Consider the following 19,809-nt stretch of genomic DNA (forward strand, 5'->3'; position numbering starts at 1 on the left):
GCTATATTTGCAAATGCACGTGTACAGCCACAAAGCTAGATTTCAGTAGTGTTATGTCAGTCTGCTTGTAGTTTGGATGATGTTTTGCAGGTCAGTGCAGTTTCCTTACTGATGTGCTATGTCCAAATATTTGTAGGATATACCATTGTCTGGCCAGTACCTTTGGTCTGGTCCCCATAACTGTTGTGTATTCCTGACACATCAGTGAAATGATGTGAGGATTGGGGTCAATAACTAATGAGAAGCAATTGAGTCCGAGACCTGTGATATTTCAGTCAATATATGTTAGGGCTAACAGTGTCAGTACAGCAACTTTCTCAGCTTATCTACTCACGTATTTTGGATACATCAATATTGCCATGCCTTTGTCCCCCCACTTTGTCAGGCTTGGTACAGATTCATTGCACTAAGGGGTTCTGAGCATACCTCTCCACTGCCAGGCTTTTCACAGAATGTCCAGATGTTTGACCCATGCTTTGGTTCTGTTCCATAGTTTATTTGTATTTATCTGGTAAACCACTGTGATGATCCAAGGATTTGTCAGTGAATAATGACATAACATGTCAGTTTCCATCCTCATATCCTTCAGATGTTTCTGCTGAAATGCATCCTGTTGCTGTACAAATGTTTTCTTATAACAGCAATATTTGGAATATGTCCCTATATGTGGCCCACCCCCCCCCCCCACACACACTTTGTACAGCTTTTGTACAGGTTTCTTGCACTAAGAGGTTGATAGGTCTGGTTCTGAGGTGTGGCTGTACTGCATGTTATATAAATACATGTATAGATATGTTTATATATATATATATATATATATATATATATATATATATATATATATATATATATATATATTCCTCTGTTCATATATTTATATATGTATATTATCTATCTACGTGTATATATATATATATGTATTTGTGTGCGTGTATGTGTATGTCTATGTACAACATGTGAATGATTCCACAGAGCTTTCTCACTGTTGTTGTATGCCTCTATTGCATGATAAGTTTGAAAAAGCAAGAGTAATCTTCCTACAGCTCAGATGGTGTAATAGTACATTGCTCTGATTGTAGTGTGCAGTATCCTGGGTTATAGACTTGGGACTGATGTTTTTTCCATTAATGTTAAATGACCAGATTGCATGATAAGTTTGAAAATGCAACAGTAATTACTACACCTCAGGTGGTGTAGTAGTATGATCCTCTGATTGTAGAGCACAGTATCTTTGGTTCTTGTCTTAGGAGGGCTCTTTTTTTGTTACTGGGCAGAACAAGGGCTGTTGGATACAGAGTAATTAAGGCACTTTTAAGCAGTTGTATGTGGGGTTGCATGGGTTTGCCTGATGCTAAATGATGCTAAAACACGGTTAATCCATTTAAGCTTCACTTAGTGGTGCTTACTCCTGCTTACCCCCATGCTAATTTCTTTGAAAGAATAGAAAAGGGTGTGATAGGAAAGTGGTGAAAAAAGGGGCATGCAGAGGGAAGTACAGTTTGAAAGGTAGCTAGGGATATGCAGGATAGATGTAGGAAAGGTCCATAGCTGTCCATTTCTTCTACAGCAGCAGCTGTGAATGTCTACAGAATTTGGAAGTGAATTTGGACACTCAAACTCCTGAGAGAGGGGTGAGGACAACAGTAATGTGTTGTCATGCCAATTGGATTGGATTACAGTCCAGTGGACACGTGTGCAAAATGGACAGCTATGTATGGGGTGTAATTTTTTGGGGGGGAACAGATTGCCCTGTTTTTTAAGGTGAGAGTGAGATGTTGGGGAAGGATAGTAGGTCCATTTGTGGAGCTAAGCTGAGTAGAAACACAGACAAGACAGACAAGACAACAGACTGGGGTGGTATATGACATGTGGGGGGGGGGTAAGCACCTTGGATGGGGAGAGTGGTTGGGAATTGGATGCACATGAACCCTCAAATGGAAACAGTGGGACTAAGGTCCACACCCATGTGCAGTCACCAATGCACCTTCACGGCCCCGAAGGTGGCTGTGCTGGGGGCTGAGCAGGTGGGGCAGGATGACCCTAAATTTGCGCCAGTTAGCCCTCAAGCTGGCACAGCTGATTGAACTCCAATCAGAGGATGCTGCTCACCAATCTATGGACCTGACTAAGGACGACAGTCTCCTCTCCATGCCTACTCACAGGGGGGGGGGTGAGCCCTATCCCATGAGGGGGTTCCACCTGAAGGTGGTGCAGGACCAATGGAAGAGGAAGGCCCAGGTTGAGTCGCAGATGTGCTGCGGCCTGGTGCCATAGCCAGATGAGGTGGGACAGGTGGATCCCCTGGGATCTGCCTTCCCAGACATGCTATGGTGCTCAGGTTTTAAAAAATATGTTGGTTAGTCATGAACAACATATTTCAAGATTATTTATAACAGCATGCATGGGTGTTTTATTGACTGTGTAATTAATTTAGATTATATATAAGGAATGGAGGTTGAACTCTATGTTATTAGCACTGAAGAAGGGTACTGGATACCTGAAAGCTTTGCTGCTTATTTTATTTTCTTGCTATTAAATTGTTATACTGTTTCACATTGGTGTCAGCAGTTTCGTTTGGATTTTGTCACTATTTTTACTACTGCACCTTTACTCTGGTTGCTGTTTTTGTATTTTTATAGCATGCATAGGTGTTCCAATTGACCCCATAAATCAGTTTTGAAACAACTGCATAGCAAACAGAACACATGCATATATGGAACCACAGTGGGCATTATAATGGCATGCAAGTTACATTGATAGCAGCAGGCCACCAATAATAAGAAATTCAATATTTGTAGAACAATAAAACACAATTCCCAACAGTAGGTTTGAAGAAAGACATACCCATTATTTATATATATTTGTATACATTATTGATGCAGATAGGGCTGCGGGAGAGAGAGAGATGGCAATTAACAACTGTAGAGGCTTCTATTTTTAACAAGTATACTGATCAGTACTCTACTCATTGCTGTCCAGGTCTGACCTCACTTTATAGGAACCTATGGCCTAGGGTTGGACAGTGGAAGTGCTGTAGACAGAGTATATTAGTAATGCCTTTTTATTGCTGCTACAAACATTTCTTTACCTGGCAGACCTGTGGAGGAAATTTCTGTTAACAATACCTGACTTTTTCTACACATATTCACATATTCAGGGTTGCATATGTGACACTGAATGGGGTGTCCTGCAATCATGCTGTGTGCTACTGACATATTTTGCCAGGATTTCTATCTGTCACCCTGGTTACTGGCAGCGGTGACCACTAGCAGTAACAACATCACAGTTGAGGGACATGTATCGGAACAAAGAACTTGCTGTATGTACTTATCTTGCTGTCATTTGCAACCTTGGGGTTGGACAGTGGAAGTGTTGTAAACAGTATATTAGTATAGCCTTCCTACAGATACTACAAACATTTCCTTACCTGCCAGACCTGTGGGGGAAATTTCTGTTAAAAGTACCTGACAGTTTTTACACATATTCACATGTGGCAATATGCATTCAGTGTATTACCACTGCCAGGATTCGAACTGTGTCTATCTGCACTGAAAAGATACATCACACTTGTGTTTCATCACAATGAGCTATTGCTAATTCTTGTTTGACTTTTTACTCCCTAGTACTCTCTGGTTTGCGCAATCTGACCTTGTAGTTCTGACATTCATGCATGGCAGATAGCTCTTGTACTGTGTATTCATGCTTTGACATATTACAATCTGGAAAACAATGGTTAACACAAAACACTGCTGCAAAGGATAAAATATTATATTTTACAGCTTACTATTCAGGGTTCAGATGTTGCTGCATGGCACATTTCATATAGCTGTTTACCTGCTTTACAGCTTCACAATCTTTGTAAGATGAGCCTCACTTCATTCTTGTTGTCAGAGCCATGATTGCTGTGCAGAACCTGTACACATTTATATTCCTACCACAACATAACAAAGTAAACACAACAGTCTGGGTTTTTTTCTTTTATTGAAAGTTATGGAGACCTTTATTGTTAAATATCCTGTACAGCACTATTAATCTTCTAATGGTAATTTATTAATTATACACAGTACACACTTTACCTACTGGTAGTTGACATTCTACTCCTTTCTATTTATTTGTCATGAATACTGCAAGCTAGATTTGTACTCACCAGCCTCATGGTGCAGCCTTAGCAGCCTGCTTGCATGTGTATCCACATTCATGGCCCTCTCTTCTGCAGCTGTACAGGAGATAAAGAAACATTTATACATACCTATCAACCACATACTCAGGCTGGACTTTGGGGAACAATAAGTGATACTGATACTTACACACTTCTGAGACATTCCGTGCTCATGCATCTTGAGTCCACTGGTCCAAGAGCTCCCTCTTCCTATGCTTGAGGTCAGTATAATGGTGCTGGACCTGCTCACCAGTTTGAGGGATGCCAGTAGCAATGGTGAGATCATGTGTGAGACAGTCCCAGGCCTCCTCTTTGTATTGTGAGTCCTGGTACTGGTCCTACAGCACTGTCCTTTCATGGTCTTTTACAAGGAGTCCAACCATGACCCTGGACTCTTGAATGCTCCAACACTGCACCTAAAAATGCATACCCTCACCAACACCAGCCATAATGTTTGCAGTGATGAGCTGCAACTGGTTATGGCTGTATTCACACCTGTGAGGTTTAAATAGGACTGAATTCCCACACTTTGCCTTGATTGGAGAATTTTGAGCTAAGCTAAAGAAAGTGCAAACCCAGTCAGCTTAGGGTAGCATTGCTTAAAGGGGTAAATGCTAAGCACAACTTACCAGTACACAAATCCGCTTAGCTGGGTTAACTATTGCTTAGCATTTACATTTAAGCAATACTTACACTAGCTAAGCATAGCTGAGCACAACTTAGCATTGTTCAGCTTTCATTTCATGGACTATCAGGATTGTGGGGTTGATTCCTCATCAGTTTACCTTTCATAATATCCCCTATGTGCTTTCATTACATTATATTCTTGTGTGAATATACTGCATGGGACACTTGTGTTTATATATGGGTTTCACAACTTTATTAGACTGACACCTCACATTTGGTCCTGATACACTACTCTGGTTGACAAATATATATTATTTACTACCTGATTAAAAAAGAATTGGAGTACTGCTTTCACATATAAAAGTAAAAGGCCTTCATTGGCCCTTAAACCATGAATGAGTGCATGTAAAGCAGAAGCTATAACCACTACACTATCACACTTTGGGTATTTTAGCTGCATATTTCTATTTAGCTCCTTGGTATGTGTAAGCTAGGCTGAGCACAGCTGCCTGCCATGAACCCCTAGTCAGCAATGCTTAAGCTTTATTGGGGATGGAAACAAAATTTGTGTTTTATTTTTATTTACCTTAGGGGTATGCACATTGCTTTCAGTTTCTTAGGGCAGGACATCTGGACAACTACATCACACACTGGGGGACTATGGCCACAACTGGGGTCACTTTTTTATAGTTCTTTTTGGGAACATGCTTACTTATTTGGTATGCCAGCATGTACACTGGCATACCAATCTGGACATTCTCTGTGCTGGCCTATTGCTTGGGGGATGTGCTTGTTTGTTTTCTTTACTTTAAATCTGCAGATACTGTTATTCTTTCATAACAGTGTCCGTGGACCACTTTTTTGCTTTCAAAGTGCCATATGACACTTCTGGAGTGCAGGAGGTATGTTTACTGTGTGAGCACTGCTCAGACATGCCCCCTGCACTCATTCCTGTTTCATGTCCAGCTAGGATATACAGCAGTGCACACTGCTGTCCTACATGGACATGGAACCACTCCATGCAAGAATAAAACTATTCTTGGACGGAGTTTACTGAATCCCAGGGCAAGTCTCTGTAATGACATAAATGTCTACATTCTCTTGAATGAGGAGAACCTGTAGGATGTAAAATTTCTTGTTAAGGCTTCTACATTATGCAGTAACACTTTGATGTTTCTTTGAGTTTTATTTGCTATGTTGGTAGGTTTCTCACTTTGCTATTGCCTAAAAAGGGGTTTGAAGGGAAATGATTAAATTTCAACCAAAATTCAGAAGTCCAGGGAGGACAGGTGAAGGCCATCTTCTGCAAAGCAATGTGGTCTGTTGACCATGCCCTACATGCTGACAGATATTGAATCCTTCTGGAATGACACCAGAAACAAAGTGAATTTGTAAAGTCAATCACTTTTTTTCTATACTATGGCATCATCCTTGGTGATGGTAAAATGCTGCTCAATGCAAGTCACATACCACTCTGAGACATATAGTCAGACAGGAACATAATGTCTGTCTTCATATAATCTAGAGAGGCATGTCTCACATCATTTATACCCACATGGACTGTGATAGAATAATACTGTTACCTGTGGTGCAATGACTTGAGTGTGCTTATAACTTGGTGAATCCTGGCTCCAGATAAACAACTGACCTTAATCTTCTCCTTGTGAAGTCTGGTAAGTAGGGCACCTGTGTGTTGGAGAATGGAGTCCTGGCTAAATTGTTTGCTTGCCTTATTGGCTTTGTTTTGTGGGGTCCATTTGGTGTACTCTTATGTGTGATGTTTGGTGTTTCTTTTGATGTATGCTGTACAGATTAATGAGGGTAGGCTCTGTTGTTTGGAGGCTTAGGACATCTTTGAGGTTAGGGGGAAATTGCTTTCTAGTGCCTCAGCATAAGATGGTCTGTGTGTGTGTGGACAGTATGTTTGGCAGGTGTAGTCTGTGTGCTCTTGACAACCTTGTTTGTATATGAGATTTTTGACTCCAGAAAAAGTGCATATGTACCAATGACACATGCTGTGATGGTTTCTTTAAGGAATTAAAGTTTGTCAGCAAACATGAGACAATTGCAACATCATCCCAGGATGCCCAAATCTAATAAACTGACTATGGAGACATTTGGAAATTGCATATACATGTCACCCAGGTCTGAATTAGGGATGGTTGTTTGGATTTGAGGACTGGGTTTTACAGACATCTTCTAGAGTAGTCTATAGGGTTGGGGATTAGAGTTGAATAGTGCTAGGATATGGTATTAAGTAGTGCTAGAATATGGTATTTCTGCTATCTTATGGGTAAGTTAGCTGCTCTCACCTTGACTTTGTGCAATGTATCTCTAAAATGAAGGTTACTGTCCCACTACTATTTTATAGGTTTATTTCTGTGTTTTCCAACTAAGACAGACCAGCCCACCACCTGCTGCCAGTAGATGAAATGTCCCAGTCATCTTACTGTAAAAGCACAGAAAAGATTACTTGAGAGTGTATGCTACCCCAAAACAACTTAAACTAGCTAGACAAAGCAATTTCAAATTAAATCCTGGATATTTGTTGAACACAAACATAGCACCTTCATCCTATCTTTATGAAGAACTTCATCAGAGTTTACAGGAAATTACATCACACTTTAAAAAACATTCTACCTATCACATTAGTTGCCTACTGAACAATTAATGGACTCATTCATTATATACATAATTTATGAGTTACATACTTATTTACTTAAAACATGTTTTATTATAATAATCTACTACTCAAATAATAAATCAAATTTTGTTACCACTTTTAAAATACTATTAATACAAATATTTTCATTAAAGTCAGGATTTAAATGCAATTGCCATATAACCGCTCTTATTTCCAATACATTATATAACATTTTAGAGTGTTTCTGCAAAGCATTTGTTCTTTCCATTTTTTTACCATTCAAATGATTACAGATCATGTCTTTTAATTTCATGTTATTATTCCCCACATAAAATGCCAAACAAGATAAACAAGTATCTAGGTAAACAATCCTAATAGTGTTTCAGTTACATAGTCCAGGCATCCAGTGGTCCTCAGATACCTTTCCACATAAACATAAGTGTCCATCGTTGACATACTTCCAATACTTTCAATTGCTGCAATTTGTAATTTTTGATCTCAAGTATTTTTGTCTATTATTTTAGCTTTTATCCTTTTTTCCCAAACAATTGTTATATTTTTCTTCTACTGTAAGTTAACCTGTGGTTTATCTCCTATCTTCTCTTTATTCTGCTGAGTAAAATTTAAATTCCATACATCCCTAATAATCTCACATATTCCATGCATTTCATGATTGTAAAGTATCATCATTGCCACTATTTTATTTTAATTCCCTTCCTTATTTCAATTATTTAATGTGTAGGATGCAGGGGAAGTATTATTGCCTAATAACAATGCAAATCTATTTTTGACCCCCTTATTATCTCTTTTATAACCTTCTCAATTAACTTTTTTGGGTATCTCCTATCTATGAAATTTTTTTTCTAAAATATTTAATTCTTTAAAGAAACTATTATCCTTTATAACTAAATGCAAAAGTTTCACCATCTGTCCCTTCACATTTTTTTTGCTTTTGAAAGAATGGATGACAGCTTTGAAATGTAAAAACTGAATTAGAGCATGATTTCTTATGATGAATATTTGATGTATCTTTTTTCAGTTCTCTATTTTTGCTAATGGTGATATTCAGATAATATGTTTTATCATAACTGTAATCATAAATACATTTTTAAAAAAGGTTGTATTATTTAAAAAATCAGTAAATATTTTCAAGGCTTCTAAAACCCCTTTCCACAAAAACAGGATGTCATTCAAAAATGTAAAATATTTTAATACATAAGGAAGCCTGAGAGACTTCAATACATGCTTTTCCAATTGCTTTTTAAATTCTGCCAACACTGAATTTGTGTAAATGAGAGCACATTTGGCTCCACTAGCTACTCCTGGAATTTCACCTATGTGCTTGAGAAATTGATGATATGGCCTTTTGAACCTGAAGGTTATTTCAGGTTCTTAACTTGGAAAACTAATTATTATTATTATTGCTCTGACATCTGCAATAATGGGTGAATGTTGTCTGATTTTCTGTAGGGACAGGTTATCTTTAAGGACAAACCACTCATTAATTTAAATTCCATACATCCCTAATAATCTCTGAAAAAAACAAAAAAACAAAAAAAATCTTGCTTTTTTCCACTTTTCTGAGATTTAAAAAAGTTCAGTTACAGGCTTGCTGTTCTTGAACTGTTTGTAAGTTTCTGTGAGGCCATTTTTTGCTTGGGCTAAAGGGAAGTCTCTCTGTTGATCAGTGGCAGTGAAAAACATTAAGCAGCCTGCCTGCCCCTGTGGGAGTGGTTACTGACTTGAAACTGTAGGTTTATTGGCCATTTTGGGTCAATTCCAAAACTCCTTCATCTTCCTCTCTTAAAACCTGGTTGCCTCATGGTTTTTGGCATCTTTTCAGGCTTGTTGGATGTTGGTGAAGCACCCACCAAGAGGAGAAAACGCTGAGAGAAGAAAGGAGCAACTTTTGAGATTTTAAGTATTTTTCCTCTGTTTATTTGCTAAGTTTTTCTGCATAGCCACCTATTTTGAGCATTTTCTGGCTTGTTAAATTTGATTTTTGCATTAGTAACTGTATATAGAGCACAACCTAGAGCTGTTTACTGAATTTCCTGTTTGCACTTATTTTTAAAATCGTTTTTTTTCTCAAAACTTGCATTTTATCTGTCTTTGGCATAGCACTCTTGTGTGGGGTCATTTACTGCACTGTTATAACTTGTTGATACTTGTGAACCTCTGCTATCTCTGAAAAACAAAAAAAAAATCTTGCTTTTTTCCCACTTTTCTGAGATTTAAAAAAGTCCAGTTACAGGCTTGCTGTTCTTGAACTGTTTGTAAGTTTCTGTGAGGCCATTTTTTGCTTGGGCTAAAGGGAAGTCTGTCTGTTGATCAGTGGCAGTGAAAAACATTGAGCAGCCTGCCTGCCCCTGTGGGAGTGGTTACTGACTTGAAACTGTAGTTTTATTGGCCATTTTGGGTCAATTCCAAAACTCCTTCATCTTCCTCTCTTAAAACCCTCTTTTGCACAGTTTTGCATGTTTTTGAGCATAGCGCAACAGCGGGCAGTGCCGCCTAATTGGGTTTAAACTATTCCTGGCTCCAGAAAGTCTGCTCTTCACTTTTTCCCTTAGAACTGCTCTATCTCTCAATTTAAACACCATATTCTCATTCTAAGGCCCTTCACTGGTCCAATTAAGTAATCCTACAAGTTAGCACTATTAAACCATAAGCACTACTTACTCATACTCTCTACGATTACACTGTCCTCTATTAGTCCGTCTTAAATTCAGTTTCCCTATATTACTCTAACATGTCCAAAGGTCAGTCAATGGTTTCCTCTCCAGTCCAGCTGGTGAATCTGGGAATTTTGAGGCAATGTTACAACTGTCTCATGTACACGGACAACCCTCTCCTCCTCCAAACAGGTTCAAATATATGTGAGAGATGCAACTATTTAGCCAAACTGGAGGCTGAGCTCTCTCATCTCAAAACTGGTGTAACCAGTCAGGAGGAGAAGGTAACCTCACACAACACAATTTCAGTATCACATAGTCCGACCACATCAGCGAACCAAACACATAAATACACAAAAACATACTCGGAGGCTCTAAATAAAAGTCTACCTAAGCAACAGAGACCTGCAAAGCAGACATCCAAGCAAACGCTACCTCAAAACAAAACACGCACAACACATAACCCACAAAGTCAGTGTGCCAAGCAGCCACAGCCCTTAAGGCTGAATAACACACCTGATACTCTTGTAATAGGTGACTCTATTGTCAGACACACTGACGTCCCGCTCATAAGGCTGAATAAAGAGAAGGTCACGGTGAGCTGCCTGTCGGGTGCTAGGATCTGCCACATAACGCAAGCACTCAGGTCACTCCAAAGCAAATACAAATATGACTCAGTCATTGTACATGCTGGTGTGAATGACCTGAGATATACCTCCCTGGACTACATGAAAAGAGATATAGAGGAGCTCTCTGATCATGTAGCCCAGGCTGGTATGACCCTGACATTGAGCAGCATCTTACCCTCACCTAGAATGATGCCACAGTACAAAGACAAAATGATCGATTTTAACAACTGGCTAAAATTTTGGTGTCATTCAAAGGGGATCCAGTGTCTGTCAGCCTGGGATGACATGCTCAACAAGCCATGTTGATTCACTAGGGACAGCTTGCACCTGTCACCACTGGGCTTTCGGATAGTGGCAAAGGCTCTTGCCACCCCCATAGTGCCTTTTTTAGGCAAGGCTAAAAAGTTAAACCCACCCCCATAGACAGCACAAGGAACAAGAAACTAAGGGTAATGCTGCTAAACGCCAGAAGTCTTAACCTCAAGATGCACGCACTCGAAGCTCTCCTCAGTATGGAGAACATCGATATCTGTGCAGTGACAGAAACCTGGTTCAAGGCTCCAGAGAGCACTCCAGCACTACCAGGCTATACCTCATATCATGCTTTTCGGCCCCAAAACCCAGACCGAACCACAAAAGGAGGGGGAGTTTCCATATTTATCAAGTTTATCAAATGTTTTTACTACTGTTTTAACTGCTTTTCTGCAAAAAAAAAAAAAAAAAAAAAGTTCTAAGCTTGTTTCCCACCTTTCCTGTAACTAGTCTAGTCTGGATATAGATTTGCTGTATCTAGGACTGTTTTGTAAGTTTCTGAGCCCCCCAGACCTTTCTGTGTTGAAGGGAAGCCTTCTAGCTAATCAGTGGGAGTGGGAGTGGTTCATAGGTTCATAGGTTCATAGGTTGGTACTAGGCTATCAGCCCTAGGGCCTATACAAGCCTCGCCATAACAATTCCCTGGCTATTTCTTCCCACATTATTTACTTTCCTTGACCCCTGTCTAGCAGGGCAACTGACGTGATCCCTGGGGTGAATTTCCTTTCTCCCATCCAATTGTCAAGGTTCCTCTTGAAGAGGTCCAAAGAGGCACTCTGCTTGACATGTATGGGCAATCTATTCCAGAGTCTGGGGAGTCTCTGGGTCAGGAACCTATCCCTCCAGCATGTTTTATTTATTGTGATGACAAGGTTTAGATCCCTGGAGCGTGTAGCTCTGAGGGATTGGGATTTCTTTAAGTGTAGCACTAGGTAGCCTATCTAACACAAGAGGAGTGGTTTCTGGCCCAGAGATTGTAGTTTATTGGCCATTTGAGCAGTTTTTTCCATGCCTTTCAACTTTCTGGTTTAAAAGCCCGTGTTTGCATGGGTTTGCATATCGAGCAGAGGCACTCAGCTGAGGTAAACTATTACTGGTGCCTGAAGGTCTGCTCTTCAATTTTTCCCTTAGAACGTGCTTGTTCTTTTACTTCTTGCAGGTCAATTAGCTTAATCAGCTAGCACTTTAGCAGGCTTTTGTAACATTTATCGTAGCACACATAGGTGCTATTAGAACTAGCTGTTCCTATGCAGTAACAGCACCAGTGCTTATTAGTTATGACAACCCCTCTTGGTATGATTGTAGGGCAATTGTCTGTGCTTTCTCCTGCTTACCTGGTGCACCTGGACATTTTGAGACAATGTGACAGCTGTCTAATGTACCACAACCTTCTCCTCTTACCTCCCAACACTCATACATGTGAGAGATGCACTTATATCACCAAACTGGAAGCAGTGCACGCTCCAACCAAGGCCAAACTAGCTGGTCAAGAGAAGAATGTCAACATGTGCAACTCACTACATAGAACACACAGCCCTTCAAAACACCACCCATCACAACCCACACATAGAAACACAAACCATACACCCACCTTTGTGGAGGATCGCAATAAAAATTTCCCCAAACAACAGAGACCCCCGAGACAGAAAAGCACTGGCCCACCACAACACAACACCAACCCCAGAACACATAGTTCACCTCCACAGTGATGTGATGGAACTCTCGGATTATGTGGCCCAGGCAGGTATGACTCTAGCCCTGAGCAGTATTCTACCATTACCCAGAATGATACCACAGTATGAGTAGAAAATGATTGACTTCAACAATTGGCTAAGTTTCTGGTGTCATTCTAAGGGGATCCAATATTTGTCTGCCTGGGACAACATGATCGACAGACCTCGATGCTTTGCCAGAGACAGCCTGCATCTGTCACCCCCAGGATTCCGGGTATTGGCTAAGGCTCTTGCCACCCCATAGTGCCTTTCAGTGTTCCAAAGACCAAAATTCCACTATAACAGCTACAAACAAATGCAATCTGAGGGTCATACTGCTCAATGCAGGTAATAAGGTAACTTAGAAAAGAGCTAGTGGACACTTCCTGCCATTGCTGGGCTCAGATAGACACACTAGCATGAATACTATATCTAATACTGCTAAAGTGGATCATACAAATGCAATGATATTAACATTTAACAAGCAATATGGTAATATTAGAGAAATTATTACAAAAAAACTGGTGTGTTTTTGACACCCACACAGATTATAAGAAATTGGTGGGGGGTGGGCCCATGTATATCTTATAAAAAGGACATGACTTGTGTGGAAAAATGAGTAAATGTGGGCATTGCCCACAATGTAAATACATATTAGAGCAAAATGAAATCCATTTAGCCCATTTTGATACAATAAGGCTGAAAAAGAGATATAATTATAACAGCAAACTGGTTATTTATATGGGTGTTTGTCAAAAATGCCCATGATTTGACCTAGGTAAGACAAAAAATAGCTTTAAAACCAGAATATATCAACATCAATATGATATCAGTAAAAAGACTCCAAGAATGCCTTAGCTGAACATATAATCTAACTTGCAGACCATCATTTTATATATATTATTACAGATCATGTTAATATAGGTGAAAGAGGAGGTCCTATAGATGACTTTTTAGAATTTAAAGAACCCAAATGGCAACTGCGAACCAACGCAACAAGTTATCCAGGACTAAATGGTGTGGTTTCTATCAGTCTTATTTTGACACTGAAAGCCAAGTTTGCTATCTAGGTATAACTATGTCCATGGAGCATACACTGTGGTTAAAGTCAGCTTTCTTATAGGCAGCATGATAGCTAGATCCATATATGTATTTATTTACATATATAAGAATTTACCTAGTAGAGGTATTTTAGTTATTTTAGCAATATTATATGCAAGTATGTGCTTGTGTAGTTTAGCAGTAGGAAAGTATGTAATATATATGAAAATGCAAGTGATACAAACTGCCTATATAATATATCTTTAAATGCTGGTTTCAAACTGAGTCAAGTTTTATCACATGTTTTTTAGTGCATATGTAAATGAGTTAGCCACTATGGCTTAAGTTTTTAAGCTTGTATTCTGAGGAAGTTTGCATTTTATAAACAAAAGCGGTAAATAAATACTTGGGAGTGGGTCAGTTTGCCTTTTGCCTTCATTTGTGTTATTTCTAAAGGAAGCTAATCTGGTGGTCCCCAGCCATCAATAAACTCTACAATAGAAGGAAGAAACTATTGCAGAAAAAATGAAGTCACAAGATTGGAAAACCTCCTTTATCAGTCTCAACAAAAAGCTAAGACACTTATCAAATCCTCTAAAGCCAGCTATGAAGGCAGAATTGCAACGGACACCAAAAAAAACAAAAAGCCTTTCAAAGCTATATCAAAAACCTCCAAGGCAATACCCATATTTGCTCTGAGTTATTGCACATTGGCACTTCCTATACTGAGCCAACAGATATAGCCAACCTACTGGCCGACAGATTCAATGCCAACTTTAACCTTCTCTCCCCCCAATGGCCCTATCACAATACCAGATGAAAGCCTGGTACCCACCATTTCTGTGGCACAGGTAAAAGTTGCATTGTCCAAAGCCAAGAATACAGCATCTATGGGACCTGATAATATCCCTGGCTGCATCTTACATGAGCTACAAAATGAACTGGCACTACATCTGTGTGCCCTGTTCAATCACAGCCTTATATCAGGCTATGTCTCTAATGAATGGTGCATTGCTACAGTAATCTCACTCCATAAAGGGGGAGCAATGACAGACCCTGGGAACTATCACTGTATTAGCCTGATGAGTCTGGTATGCAAAGCTATGGAGCGCATCATCATGTACCTGCTTAACAAAGATTTAGGCAATCTCTCTTGACCCATACATCCTGCCTGCTGAACCTGGTTGACTTCTTCGAGGCAGTCACCAAGGCTGTGGATGAGGGAAAGGCAGTGCATACAGCCTACTTCGACTTGGTCAAGGCCTTTGATACCATTCGTCATTCAGGTAGCATTGATAAACTCACCAAACTATGCATCGATCCTTACATCACTAGGTGAGTTGCAAATTGGCTCACAGACAGGACCCACAGAGTGAATGTAGCTGACTCCAAGTCATACTGCTGACCAGTCATGAGTGGAGTCCTACAGGGTTCGGTCCTGGGTCCCCTCCTGTTTGGTATGTACTTCTCTGAAGTCCAGGCCAACACGAAAGGAGTCTGGCTGACAAAGTTCATAGACGATTGCAAGTTGGGAGCTATTATTAACTCCCCAAGTGATATTGACATCCTACAGAAAGGTCTCGCTGAGACCAATGATTGGTGTCAGAACCATGGCCTTAAGCTCAATGCCAAAAAAATGTGTTGTCATCCCCTTTGGGAAAAACCCAGTTCCCATGAATTACCACATCAATGGTAGTCCACTAAACACAAATGGTGTTATAAGAGCTCTGGGAACACAGGTTGACAGCAGCCTCTCTTTTGACCACCATATTGCCACTGTGGTCAGAAAGTCTTTCTATGTGGCACATCTCTTTACTAAGGGTTTTGCATCCAGAAAGAAAGAGGCCATTGTCTCCCTCTACTCTTCCCTCATTAGGCCAATCATCAAGTACAATGCCCCATTTGGCATGTACCTCACTAGACACTGACAACAACTAGAGAGGCTGCAAAAGTACCTCACAAAGAGGATCCTAGGCCTTAAACACTTGTCCTATATGGACAGACTCAAAAACTCCAATTGTTCTCTGTCTCATACCACTTACTTAGAGCCTATCTCTGTTTGACTTACAAAGCCATGTCTGACCCAGCTCTGTTAGAAATGCTACATTTAAAGAAATCCCAATCACTCAGCACCACATGCTCCAGAGACCTCAACCTCATTGCCACAATCAACAAAACATGTTGGTGGGACAGGTTCATAACCCAGAGACTGCCCATGCTATGGAATAGATTTCCCATACATGTCAAACAGAGCACCTCACTGGCCCTCTTCAAGAGAAATCTTGATGAATAGATGGGAGATAGAAAATTCACCCTGGGGATCACTCCAGTGGCTCAGCTCAACAGAGGCACTGGGAACAAAGCTAGTGTGGCACGATACCAGGGTAATCCTATGGGCTAGGCATGTAAGGGCTCCAGGGCTATTAGCTTAGTACATACCTATAAACCTATGAACCTATGAACTGTACACCCCCCCCCCCACACACACACACACCTTTGCAAATTTCTACTGGATCAACCACTGAGTACAATTTGTCATCCATGGTATATCAGGTCAATGGATAGGAATATTTTTTGAATCAGTGATGTGTAGACTTAAATAAACAAAGGCCAGGACTGAAATCAATCTGTAAAACAAAAAGGTACAGACCAGAAAAAGCAAACAAACAGATCCAAGAGCTTTTACAAATCATCTATTTGATATGGAAAAGAAAAATAGAGTTGGATCTATGATACATTGGAAAACCACTTTTTCAAATTGTTATCTGCATTTTAGGAGCTGTCATCCGTTCAGGCAAAATAAAAGTCTAATAAAGTTGCAATTAGTGCTACTGGCCAGGATTACCTCATGCGATGATAATTTTATTACAAGGATTGATTGCTTGCAAAAGATGTTAAGGGACAAGTACTACCCAAATGAATTATTGATGACTGTCTCAAAGGAAGTTTATTTAAACATTAATGCAAAGTAATCCTGATTTTAAAATCAGAATATATTAGTTATATGAGGCAGAATAGCAACCTATCCAGTGGAAAATAAGAATCTTAACAGAGCAATGAATTTAGCTTATAAACACAATTCTGAAATTAGAAATATGTTAGTAGACAACAGAAAGGCAACATTTTATTCAGAAATGTTATTGTAGGAATTAGGTAATGAACCCATGTGTATAAAAAACTAGATTATGGAAGGGGAATTCAGAGCAACTGCATTAAATTATGGGATATTCAAATTTGTCAAAGGTACTGGCTAATACTTCATTCATGTGTGATTATACAGTACAATTTCTGGATTTAACAAATCTCTGTCTTGTCAAGGTCCTTATTGCTGCATGACCAAAGGGATAGTTTTCAATGCTAAGAGCTACTCCTGTAAAGCTTTTTCTGTAAAGAAACACTGAACGAATTTTAAACAGGAAATTTACAAGCATGAATATAGTTTAGTTATAAGGTTCTAAGCAATGCAATCAACACTTTGTGTGATTTAAAAAAAATGTTTATTTTTGATATTGGAAAAGATGGAAAGATCCTCTAAAGGATGCTGGTGGGAAAATATTTTAAGTTATAGGGAATTCATTTGTAAGATTAAATTAAATGCTACTAACCACCAGGTCTTAAAGAAATTATTGCTTTGAACAGTGCTTTAAACATGAAAGCAGCAAAACTGTGAAAGGCATTTCCAGACTACTTTTTTGTTATACATTTTATTTCCTATATGTTATGTTTAATTATATATATTTTATACTAAACTGTACATGTAATATTTGTTTAACAGTACCACATTATTACTTGGATGCATTTCATGACCTCTGAATGGCTATTTAAGGGATATTTTTTAATCTTTATTGTTAATAAGTCCTTATGTGCTTGATGAAAGTGCTTAATAATAAGTAATGCATTTATTTATTTTACTGATGTAGCATTTTATTTAGATCTTATTTTCATTTCCAGTGGAAAACATTACGGCCAGTGGTGGTTATTTTTATACAATAAGTTAACAGAAAGTGAAATACTTCCTAAGATGGTCTGATCAGCCTGCAGCTGTAAGAAATTTATAAAGCTCAGAGACTGTGGTGTCATCAAATAATTTTCTCTATTAAAACTGTCAGCTGGAAGCATCACTCTAATTAGGAAAGATAAAAGAAAGGTCTCTATATTCACCAGGTCACTTGGAAAGGACAAGTCATATAAAGTCACAACAAAATTATTTCTAGAAGAAAAGACATTTGCACGCTGCTTTTTCATTAATTTATGTGGTCGTTCATTCATGCATTTGCTAATTCATAAATTCATTGAATCATGCTTTCATTTGTCCACTCACATATCAAATACACTTTCTTCAGTCTTCATTTATAAGATTTTATATTTCAGTAATGAAAACTTGAAAATAAGCATAATAGTGACCATACATTGCTCAGGATTCTATGAAAGCCCATAGAATCACTGGTTAATGATGTCATGTGTAGTTCACAGTTAGTTATATAAGAAAAAGATCCAGTAAAGTTGTTGCTGCTGACATATTATCTTTAGTTGGCATAACTGTGCAGCAGTGATCAGTTTTGTCTGAAACTTAATTAAATTTAAGACTGCAGGAAGTAGAAATGCTTATAAGCAACTGCAAGTTAACAATGATTGAATTTTAAATACATGTGCTACAAAAGAAAAGAAAAAAAAGACCTCAAGCTGCAACTAGAAAGATAGCTACCTAAAACATTAAAGTAGACTGGTATTACAATAATGTTTAGATATTACCTTATGCTGTTGAGCTGCAGTTTGTTCTGAAGTGCTTTATCACTACATACAAGTGGTACAAGATGGTTTATATATGCATTTCATTAAAATACATATAGAGGATGACTGCCAATACTAATTCACATGCATTAGAAACATTACTACAATATTATACTTATTAATTACCAAAGACCATAGAATTTATTCTCCTTATCTTTGTGTAAAGCTATGCTCAAAACTACCACATTTGTGACATGTAACAAGATTAAAATAGAAATAAAATATTAAGCAGGATAAAACAAACAAGTACTTGACTAGTATGAAAATATAACATTTTTAAGCTCATGTCCTTTTATATATTATTATACTGTCCTGCTCTGCTTTATTATTTAGCTATCATTATCTGTTAATAACAGTTGTAATATGTCAATCTGCTGCCAGGGCAAGCTTATGACAATGTTACCATTGCAATATTATGATATCTCACCCCTATTTTAATGAAAACCATTTTGCCATTTTTCCACTGTATTTGGCATCCATCAGACATATCATTGAGTACAATGCCCCTTTGGTATGTACCTAACCAGGCATATCCAACAACTGGAATGTCCACAGAGGTTTCTCACTAAAAAAATGAAGGGCATAAGTAATATGCCCTATGCAGGCCACCTCAAGGCTCTATCCCTGTATTTTGTCTCCTACAGGCTTTTGAGGGGAGATCTATGCCTGTCATACAGGGCATTGTCAGACTCCACTCTGATGGACCTCCTGCATATCCACAAAACAAACAGTACCAGAAATACCCATTCTAAAGACTTAAACCTTGCCTGTGATATAAACAGGACCTGCTGGAGGGATAAGTATGTATCTCAGAGACTACCCCATCTATGCAACAGACTTCCCATCCATGTGAAGCAGAGTTCCTCCCTAATCCAATTCAAGTGCAGCTTGGACAATTAGATGGGAATCCAGAAATTCATTCCTGGTTTGGCACCTATGTCTCTGATGCAAACAGATAAGCTGTAAATGGTTCATCTCCCAGGCCCATGCTTACACTTATCAAGGGTATCAGGACTCATCAGATTTGGGATGCATGGCTAGGCTTAAAAAGGCCCTTGTGGTCGTTAGCCTAGTAAACACCTATGACCATTGGTTAGATTAATGAGTGAGGTTTAATTTTATTAATTAGTGCAAAAGGTTGTGGGTTCTATTCTCACCCCAGGTAGCTGGATCAATGACATCACAGTGCAGCATAATGGGAGTGCTACACTCTTGTGTG

Source organism: Protopterus annectens, chromosome 10.part0 (genome assembly GCF_019279795.1).
Source record: "Protopterus annectens isolate FY-2018-M chromosome 10.part0, PAN1.0, whole genome shotgun sequence".
Lineage (NCBI taxonomy): Eukaryota > Metazoa > Chordata > Ceratodontiformes > Protopteridae > Protopterus > Protopterus annectens.